Consider the following 11520-nt stretch of genomic DNA (forward strand, 5'->3'; position numbering starts at 1 on the left):
AGCTACCTTTTCTTTAGAAAGTTCTCTATGTCTAGACTGAATGGTCAACTTATACAACTCCTCAATATAGTCCTTCATAGTCATATCTCTATGCTTCAAGTTTTACAATCTTTTAAACAATTCAAGTTCATAATCAACAAGAATGAACTTAACCTTCAACTTTGTAACCATCAATCTCCACCTAGTGATCTTCATTTCACCTTCTTCTTTTCTAGCTCTTTGTAATGATTTCCATCATTAAGTAACATGTCTTTTTAGCTTAGTCTATGCTAACCTCACTCTGAGTGGATCTCCAATATCCTCTAACTCAAAGTAGTCATCCAAATCACCAATCTAGTCAATCTACTCTTCAGGATTCAAAGTACCTGAGAAATACCTCTATCTTATGCTTCAGCTTCAAGTGAGCTCCAGATTTACCTAATGGACCAATTTTGTCTTCCACGAGCCTCTCCATCCTATTAGTTATGTCTTCACCACTAGATCCAGTAGCCTCAAAGTCTTTAACATCTTCCCCATAACCATCTTCAGTGTCCACATTCCTCAGTACACCAACTATAACTCTCATGATCTCAACAACCATATCATTCTTCATCAATTCTATCTTAGATTTGAAATCCGATCTAACCTTCTCTAAAACTTTAGCCTCTATGACATCATAGAGGTATGTCATCACCCTAGGGTCTAATCTTCTTAGAGGCATCTTCCAAGATCTTTGAAAGCCCAAGGAAACCAATCCACAAGATCAATCAACTTTGATAACACTTGATGTAGTACAAGGCAGGAGAATCCCCAAATGAGATGACCTAGTAGCAAATAACCGCATAATGGAAGATAAACTATAACATGGATATTTGATCAATTGCAATATATATTCTCACTATAGAATCATAATATTTTCATCCAACATGCTCGGTTGTTAGGCCTTCCAGGTTATGGCCAAATACGAAGCAATTAAAATAATAGTTTTGCAAGACTTTGCAAGATTCAAACCCTAGCTAGTCCAAACCCACAATCTAGTAGAAACCTTAAGAAGAATCTAAACTTGTTCTTGTAAGTCTCCAAACAACCTTCTTGTTTCCCAAGCCCAAACTTAGCTACTAGCTCTGTTAAACTCGACTCCTTTGAGCTACACCATGTCAAACTGAATGACTCAAGACACTGCAAGACTCTCTACTTGTACTAAAACAAGCCACAAGTTGGCCAAACAAGTTACATTAAATAAACTCTCAAGCCAAAAGTTGGCTTGACAACAAACATTAAATACATAAAATAACTAAATACTTAGGACAAGCCCCAGGTTTAAAATGCATAACTAACTCATATGACAACATAAAAGTGTGTGCCCTTAGGCATAGGTCCATGTTCATCCAATGAACCAAAACCAAGAGTGCATAAGCCAAATCCCATAGATAGAATCTCACATAAATAATCTCCAAGGTCTACCACTAAATCTAGAACACGTTACCAACAACCAACAAAAAGGCTTTAACTCAAACATGAGCAATCCAATCATTATGTGCACATCAGAAAAGGCTCCCCAATGTTTCTCAAACACATCCCAACTGTGTGAACCATAGGTCCACAAATCTAAGCTCGATACCCCTATATACAAGATTGCTAACTACCCTGGGATGCTCTTCCATCAGGGTTTCTATCCAATTTTTGTATAATATGTCTAAAGAGTGGAACAATAGGTACTTCTCATTATTCCTCTTACTTGGGGGAAAGGTTCATCTCTTCTTATATGGATATGTTTTGTCCCCTTTCTCTTTTGCATGTTTCTCTGCACTTCAATATCCTTTCTAATATTACTATGTTCATTAGGAAGTATATATTTGGCATCTAGAAGGTACCATTTAGGGAGCTTAATATTTTTTAATCTCTTTTCTCTCTCCTCTTGTGCATTCATTCTCATTGTGGATTTGTAATCTTTATGGTGTCCTTTGACATTGCTTTGTTGTTTTACATCTCCATGTACAACTTTATCTTCAGATTGCAAGTGTATATTGTAAAGGATACATTCTTGAGAAATTATCTTGTTCTCTTTTCTCTTTTGAGGATCCATTATCTCTTTACTAGGCTTCCTTATTTTACCCTATGATAAGGGTTTCTTTGTGGTTTTGGATCTTTCTCTTCGGGGAGAATATTATCTCTTTTCACAAATTTCTCCTAACTTTAGGGATCATACCTAGTAAATAGGGTGGCTATTTAGATGGTATAATGTGTCATCCTTCTCCCTTTCCCTTCATTTCATATTGTTTATATTATTTTATAATAAAATTATCTTTTGGTATCCAATTCTTTATTTTGTGTAAGATGTGAATGTTTGTACTGAACAAACTTCTTTATGTGCCTTGGTTGATATGTTCATCATTTAATGATCATATATAGTTTCATTCCATTATTGTTATTTGAAATACCATATCCTATGATATATCACATCCTTACACTTGTGGGCGGGGTGTGACTTGTATATTCATTTAGTCTTTGTCCAAGTATCAACTCTTCTTAGTACATCAACATTTGTTTATCATGTGACATTCTTTTTATATGAAGAATTGTTGTCTACATCATGATTCTTTCTTACATATAAGCAAGTGTATGTCTTTGATCATCACCTCTTCTTCTATTTTCAAAACTGTGACCATTATAAATATTTTCCCTAACTATATTCTCTAAAGTTTGTCATCCTTCATCAAGGATCACTATTTCACCTAAGACACTGAGGACTAAATGGGCACTTTTTTTTCTCTCCTCATACTCTCTTTTTCCTTGAAGACATTATCTTTGTTTAGAAACTCCTCTTAAAGGAATCTTGTCACCAAGATCTCTTCCTTTCAAGGGTCTCTTCTCATAAGTGAAAAATCCTTTCATGATTATCTATTTTCTTAACTTGCAAGAGTCAACACTCTTCATTAAGTTTGCGGCATGCATTGTTTCTTAAAGATATCTCCTTGTTGATAGAAGTAGTTATACTTGATTATCTTCCTTATGATGTCTATGAATACATATTCATGATAAAAGGGGCATACATATGCATTCATTGTACTATATTTATGCACTTTTACCTTTTTATGGCAAGTAGTCCCTAGCAAGTATAAGTGAACCTTGTCTATCCCTGGGATTTACATTCGCATACACATATTTCTTTGGATAATAGACCAAATCCATGCATAGAGAAAACACATGCATTTCTTCATAGATAATAGAAAATACATTCCATTCATGAGGAGCACACATAAACATGCATGTAAAAATTTGTAGGATGACTACTAGACACACAACCCTACTAGACCATTCAATTATACTATTTTTTTATAGGATTGACTACCAGACATACAACTCTGCTAGACCATTTAATCCATCTTTTTGGGATTGACTATTAGACACACAAACCTGTTACACTATTCAATTCTACCCCCTTATAGGATTGACTATTGAGCACACAACCCCATTGGAATATTCAATCATATCCCTTGGTGATTCACAATGAGACACACAAATCTTACTAGACAAGATAATCACCTCTCTCTCTCTCTCATGCTAGTAGATTTAAATAATGGATTTTATATAATCTTTTGTGATATTCTTATCTTTCTTATGTAATCATATATGCTTTTGTAATAGCTTTCCAAACATGATATTAATGGATGAGACATTTATTATTGAGGTCGCATTTGAGACCATTTAGCCCTTCTTAGAGTGGTTTGGTACACTAGGACCTTCCTACATTTCATTATTTAAATCAAGGCACTTTCTTCTTCCAACCTTGTCCAAAACTTAATGTTCGCACCAATCTTTGTGCTTGGCTTCCCATTTATTCCCCCAATCATATAAATCATTCTTTAAATATATGTTTGGCCAATTTCCCTGCATATACCACTATTTCTCCTTGGTTATGCCATATTTCCTAGATTTACAACCCATTTCTAGGCCCTTTCACCTTCAGTTAAGGGACAACCTCATCTATAACCTATGGTAAGGGATGAGTTTATTCCTTACCTAGGTGGTAAGGTATAACATCATCACCTAAGTGATTTTTCCACAAAATCTCTAGTCTTGATGTCATATTGCTTTTCCCGCCTTCTTGAGTCAATATCTTTCAAGGTTCTCTCTAAAATCATTGTAAAAGAAGGTATTCTCTACTTATTTGAGCATCCATTATATCACATTTATACACATGTTATCCATTCTCAAGCTCTCAAGGTGCATTCCAAAATCGTTCAAGCAAACAAGTACATTTGAGTAGTTTCAACCAAGCAAGACATTCCTATTCCTTCCAGATCTTTACCAAACATCATGCATTCTATTGGATAATTGGGGGGGGGGGGGGGGGGGAATCAATTATCTCAGGTCCATTAAATTATTTTCACCTTACAAAATCTATCAAAAATTAACTCGATTGAGTATCAACTGACCAATAATAGTTTATAGAAACATGCATACATAAATCAATAAATAACATGCAACATATTCAATCACACATTAACACCATATTTTAATGTGGAAACCCAATTTGGGTAAAAACCACTGTAGGAATTGTCACCTACAAAGAAATTTACTCTTCTGAAGTGAACTTAGTTAAGAGCCAACCTTGTTAAAGGTTACAAACATATTTGCTAGTTTTGATCCTATTAGGAGATTTTAGCAAAGATCATTTAGATTTGTCACTCTTCAATGAGTGACCTTATTAAAGGACTTAGTGCATTTTTTAGAATCCCACTTTACAAAGGATTTACAAATAGGTATGTTAAACCCGCTCAATTAAGATATTTTTTGTTACAATGGTTAGAAAGTAATTGTGAAATGCTTTATAAAAATAACAACTAGCTTTGTCTATTTATATCTCCCTTATGCTCTTAAATTCTTCACACTCTTCTTGGCTAGCTCTTAATACACACACTTCATCCAATTCTCTTTCCTTTACTTGATTCACTCTTTAATTCATTTTTGTTCTACTTAGTGTGCCCTTATGTACTTGTTTGACTCTCAGTAACATCAATCTTCTTGCTCATCCTTTATATAGGATATTTTCATCACTTAGTCATATTCATTAGGGTTTCCCCTTGATTTCTTCTCATCCATTCAATCATATCTTAGCTTGCATACATTGAATTTATCACTGGGAAAAATGTTTTATGCATCGTGCCAAATATAATTCATCTTAGAACTTGCAATTTTCTTCGATCACAAATATTTCCTTTAATCTTCTTCATTTGATCTTACCTAACCAATTTTATCTATGGATTTCACTTAAAAACTTCTTTCCTTCCCTAGAATCTTCTATATCTATCCAAATTCTCACTTTATATTGTTCCACAATTGATTTTATCAAAATTGTTCATCTTCACCAACTTATGTTCTTGTTCAACCGAACAATCTTGTCTACTCGATTAACACTTTCTCCTTAGTTGCAACATCTTCTTGGTAAGACCTACTTGCTTGGTAAAACTATTACAAATTTGGTTCTCTAACATATATTTGGTACACTTCCACTAACCAATGCCTTCGCTTATAGACCATCATTTCTAGCTTAGTAGCACACACTTATTCCTTGTCTTTTCACTTCACAACTTCAATCCTTTATTGTTGACCAATAAAACTGACTTGTACATCATTCTAGTACTTCATCAAATTATGTAAAACAACCAAACCAATATTACTTTGTCAAATACTAATTCATCAATTGCCCATTTAGGGCTCATATACTTTAACACCACTTATTCATTTCACCTTCTATCTTAAATAACCATTACTTTTCTTAACACCACATCCTTCAAATAATTTGGCAACTTACAGAAATTAGTAAGTCAATAGCTTGAGATCAATGTCAACATAACAACTGATCCAATTCCCCTACCTTCCTTCCAAGGCTTGGTTAACTAACCTTGTTCATTCATCATTAAGGCATATCAAGCATCTATATACATGAGGTTTTGTCATACATGATTTCCTTTTGGTTTTTGTGTTGAGACAAAGATATTACTCTAACATATTGGATCGCATATCAAGATTAATTTCATTAACATTACTATGATATTCTACATTGCTACATTTTTTTCTATTAAATATTAGCATTCCTCCATCTATATTTATTTTGATTTAAGGTTGATTCCTCAACAGGGGCTTGAACAAGGCAAGTCATTCCCCACCAACCTAAATTTCTCCCTCTCTTAAGTGCAAGAATAGATTTAGAGTAGAGTCTCGAGTGCATTTGAGGGCTATCATTGAAGTAATTCCTAGATCTATACTTTATTCCATGATCTAAAATTCCAAGGTAAGGGGCACAATCATCCCTAACTCTACAGTTACAGTAAGAAAATCATTGAAGATTTGACAGTTCGGACTTAGAATTGGGGATTCTAGCTTAAGTTTTTGTCCAAGGGACAAGGTCACCCTTGACCTTGGGTCAAGGGTGAGGTTGTCTTCGATCCTCTAGGTCATTCCTATCCAACCTAGAGACATAATCCAACCTAGTTTACCTTTCACACTTTTTGGGGGCTCATAGTAGAAAACATGTCAATATAGTCTTCTAACTAGTGGTAAATTGATCATTTTATCTTTTCTTCCTAGTAATTTTCAAGGTATACACACTCTTATCTATACTTCTTACATTATCTTATCTAGATAAGATTTACACTTTTCACATGCATCTTCATAACTTGGGGATCAAAGCCAAGAAGAGCCCGCCAAACTTTTGAGGTTGAGGTCTCATGCTTTAGTCCTTCCCTTTGGTGGCTTTAGACATATCTACTTTGTAAGTTTTTTCATGTGACTATACTTTTGAAAAAGTACTTAATATACTCACCTACTACATAAATTTATTAAAAAAATACCAAAATTTTCTCTAATTTATTTTGCACTATATTATAGCATGCATATTGTAGAACAAGGTGCCATTGCTAGTAATTTGAGGAAAGCAATGTATGGAGAAAATAAAAACTTTTGCTAATGCCCCTTTGAAGTGAGGATACAAATAAACTTTTGATAATTAAAGTTTTTTAAATTATAATATTATAAAATACAATAATTATGTTCGAATTAGCATGTGCATGGTGTGCAATTTGTCAACCAACTTCTCAACACCTAAATTGCATATGATTTGTGTGCTAGGCTCTCCTCTCCTCCCTTACCAAATGCTTGAAATGTGTTGAGTTTTTCCAACTTTATCTAAATTCCACATCATCCTCTGCCAAAATTAATGAAATAGCTCAACTTTTGTTAAATACAACTACCCTTCCAAAGCTTCCATAGCCAAATCCGCATAAAATAAAATAAATTCTCCAAAAGGGACCAGTCTTAGCTAGACAAAGAAAATCAAAGCATTCGATGTTATCACTCTTCTTTTCTTTAAATTCCATCACCGATTAATCTCCTTAAGAAAAAATATTTAAAAAAAATAAATTCAAATAGTCTAAAAAAATAATATTCATTCAACTTAACCAGTATTTATTTAGAATCCATCTAAGTTTAAAGAGGTTCTGACATTGATTCCATCGCAACTCAACTACCTAAAAATCCCATTAATGGTAAACTTAGTGATATCCTATATCTTTGCAATATGTTAGCCCCCTCCCGCCTCTCTCTCTCTCTCTCTCTCTACACACACACACACATACACACAATGAGTATGACTTGCCTCATACTCCCACTAAAGTGGGGCTAGATTTATGTTGTAAAATAGAAGCACTTTCATTTGAGATCTTTTAGCCCTTCTTAGTGTGTTTTGGTACACTAGGAACTTCCTACATTTAATTATTTAAATCAAGGTCCTTTTTCCTTCCAACCTTGTTTAAAACTTTATCTTGGCACCAAGTTTTGTGCTTGGCTTCCCATTTATTCCCCCAATCATAGAAATTGTGCTTTAAATGCACATTTGAAATGTAATCCTTTCATATATCACCATCTCTCTGATTCTGCCATATTTCTTAGATTCTTAGCCCATTTGTGGGCCCTTTCACATTTACTTAAGGGATGAGCTCATCCCTCACCTAGTGTAAGGGATGAGTTTTCCTTACCTCGATGGTAAGGGATGACCTCATCCCTCACCTAGGTGATTTTCCCACAAAATCTTTAGGATTGATCATAAATATTACTTTTCACGCCTTCCTCAATCAACCTTTCTCAAGGTTTGCTCCAAAATTGCTATAAAATAAGGCCTTCTTTCTTGATTTGGGCATCCATGATATCACATCTATACACAAGATATCCATGTGTTGGCAATATGACTAGATGGATGTATTAATGTTGTCATTTATGAAAACATATTTCATTATGTAATCATAGTTAGAAAATTGTCTAAGTGTTGGACAATTTACAATAGCACAAAGACAATTACAATATGTACAAATGAAAAACTTTGAGTTAGTTCTTGCACAGTTGAGGATTGATAGTTGATAGTGTCATGATGATGTATGTTAGTGCATAGATTTGTACAGACTATACCTCATAAGTTACAGAAGAATTATCAATACGGGTAATTAACAAAGTAGAGCAGAGCATGTTAGTAAATTGAATTGTATGACTTAAGGAATCATTTTGGTGACAAAATTGTTGGGTGATGCGACGCGCTCCCCTGCCCACAGGTGGTTAATTATGTGGTGTTCCATGTTCACTAACAGTCATGGCTTTTGGTGCAACGACAAATGGGCCCCACAATTGGTATCAGAGCCTGGTTTTGGCTTGGTCATGGGTTCAAATCTCCCCGGTGCCTTCCCGACCCGCGTAAGCACCTGGTATGCGCGTCGAGGGGGAGATTGTTGGGTGATGCGACGCGCTCCCCTGCCCACAGGTGGTTAATTATGTGGTGTTCCATGTTCACTAACAGTCATGACTTTTGGTGCAATGACAAATGGGCCCTACAAAAATAATTACTTAATCATTGTGAGCTGACATCCTAAGTTATAATTAGTCAAGCATGTGAAAACATAAAGGTTGATTAAGCATAGCTTTGATAATTTGCAAGGTATAAAGAAAGATCATATCTTGTGCAATAAATATGAAGTATGTATGTGATGCATACAATTGTGAAGAAAGTACAAGTGATATGCGAGCCTTAAGCGATACAAAATTTGATGTATAATCAGAGGAAGTGTGAGATACATCAATGAGACAAGTATTGTATGTATATATATTCTTGTGAAGAAACTAATTTGTATATTACATGTTAGGGTAGTGGGCTCTTCATGCATTCATTGTAAGTGCTCTAGGAACTCCTAACAGGGTTGAAGAAACTCCTAACAAGGTTAAGGCTTTTAACAGGGCCTAGTCCTCTAACAAGGACTCGAGAAACTATATGTAATTCATAGACTCCTAACAGGGTCAATATCCTTAACGAGATTATTTTGTTTAGTGGGTCATATTGTGGGTATCATCCCCACTGGGGATTTCCCTAGTTAACAAGTGGTGTTATGAGTTCTCTATGTGTATGGTTTTATTTATTGTTTAGTATTATTGGTTTACTTTCTTATGCACATTATAAAGTAATTAACAATATCCAGTTGTGGGCAAAAGTTTGTAGAATATTGATTCACAACCCCCCCCCCCCCCCACCCTACCCCCACATCTTAGTATTATCTATTTATAATAATTGGTATTAGAGCACAACTACTCAAAAGAGGCTTAACAATTTAAGTAAGATACCTATGGATATGAAACAATTCAAGAGAAACCTTGAAGAAGCTCTTGACCAAATTGATCTTCATACTAAAGAAAGAGATAACTTGAAAGATAGGTATGAGGATGCAAAAGTTTACATTGGAAAATTGAAAGATAAGATTGATGATCTAAGATCTAGAAAGAAATCGAAAGAGTAGACTAATGATAATGATGAAGTAGGAAACCTCAAGAAAGAAAATGATATTTTAAAGCATGAGTTGAAAATTGTTGTACTTAAGTCATAAGAAAGATGATAGCAAAACTGAACCAGATCTGAAATCTGAGAATGCAAACCTTAGATCCCAGTTGAGTCAGGTAACATCTAAATTGGATTCTATCAAGACAGAGCATGCAAACCTAGAAAAGTAAAATACCATTGTGAAAAGAGAGTCGACACAAGCTAAACACTAGTTAGAGAAGCTTTATACCAGTAGTGATAAAATTGATGAACACATATTTCACCAAAGATCCTCATATGACAAGATTGGTCTTGGATATCTTATTGGAGAAAACTCAACCAAGAAAGTTGAAATTAGAAAATAACCATATCCAATTGTTGAAACCCCTAATCTTAAAGAAAGTGATCAAGGTAAGGTTGAATCAAGTGTATTTAAAGATGTTGAACTAGTTGATTTGTCTATGAAACATGATGAACCAAAGAAAATAGAGAAAGTTGATGAACCTAAGCAAGTTGAATCATCTAAGGAAGTTAGACATGAATTCAAAGGTAAATGTTTCATATGCAATGAAGTTGGCCATATGAAGAGAGATTGCAAAGGCAAGTCTTTTAAACCTATTACTAATTTCTATTGTTATAATTGTCATGGTTATGGACATAAAGAAGTAGACTGTAAGAAACCCAAGTTTAATAATAGTAATGCAAATAGTAGAATGTTTAGGAATACTAACCCTACAGGTAATAAAAGAGGAAGATCACAAAGAAAATTTAATGATGGAGAGAAATCTAATGGTGAAAGGAAACAAGTTGTGTGTTACAAATGTAACAATCCTGGACATATTCTAAGGAATTACAGAGCACCTGAAAGTGAAAATGGAACCAATCAAAGAAAAAATTCACCTGTATGTCAATTATGCAATAAATTTGGACACACAACAAGATTTTGCAGAATGGATAGAAGGAACTTCAACAAGAATCCTAATTACAGAAGGACCAATAAAAGAAATGATGGTGACATTGATAATAATTAGAAGGAAGCAATTAAAGAACAGGTTGGTGAATTCAAGAAAGCATTTGTGAAAGATAGTAATCCAGATAGTTCTCATACAATTTTGGAAGAGCAATATTTTGATGCACCTGATGGAAGATTGAAATTAGTAGTTGCTTGTGACTCATCTTATTTGAATTAAGAATTTCTAGTAGAGGTAGAGTGTTAGTTAATCAGAACTGATGTTAGAAGGAGAATTAGAAGTTGTGTAGTCAACCGAAGGTATAGGACATAGTGAGCAAGCTATAGTAAAGTGCACAAGCATTTTTATTATCGTAGTAAGTTGTATGGAAGTAAACAAGGTTACTGTTAATCAATGACAACTTTTTGAAGGCAAAGTAGATGTGCATTCAATGTAGAGTTAAATCTGGAATGATTTAAGGGTTGTGAGAAAGATTGTGAGTACCATTTGATCATGTAAAGAGTTTGGAGCAATTTATGAGTGATTTGACAGTGAATTGAAGTGCAAAGTAAAGCGTTTGAAGTGTGAAGTTGCAAAATCCCTAATACACATTATTCAAGGTATTTAGGAAGCTTGAGTTAAAATTTACAGTATAAATAGTCAAGCATTATGGCAAGCCAGTCAGTATGTGATGTTAGTGAGAGACCTAGGTACAAATTCAAGAAGCACCCATTT

The sequence above is a fragment of the Cupressus sempervirens genome, chromosome 5 (assembly GCF_028749045.1).
Source record: "Cupressus sempervirens isolate cs-2001-9-10 chromosome 5, ASM2874904v1, whole genome shotgun sequence".
Taxonomy (NCBI): Eukaryota; Viridiplantae; Streptophyta; class Pinopsida; order Cupressales; family Cupressaceae; genus Cupressus; species Cupressus sempervirens.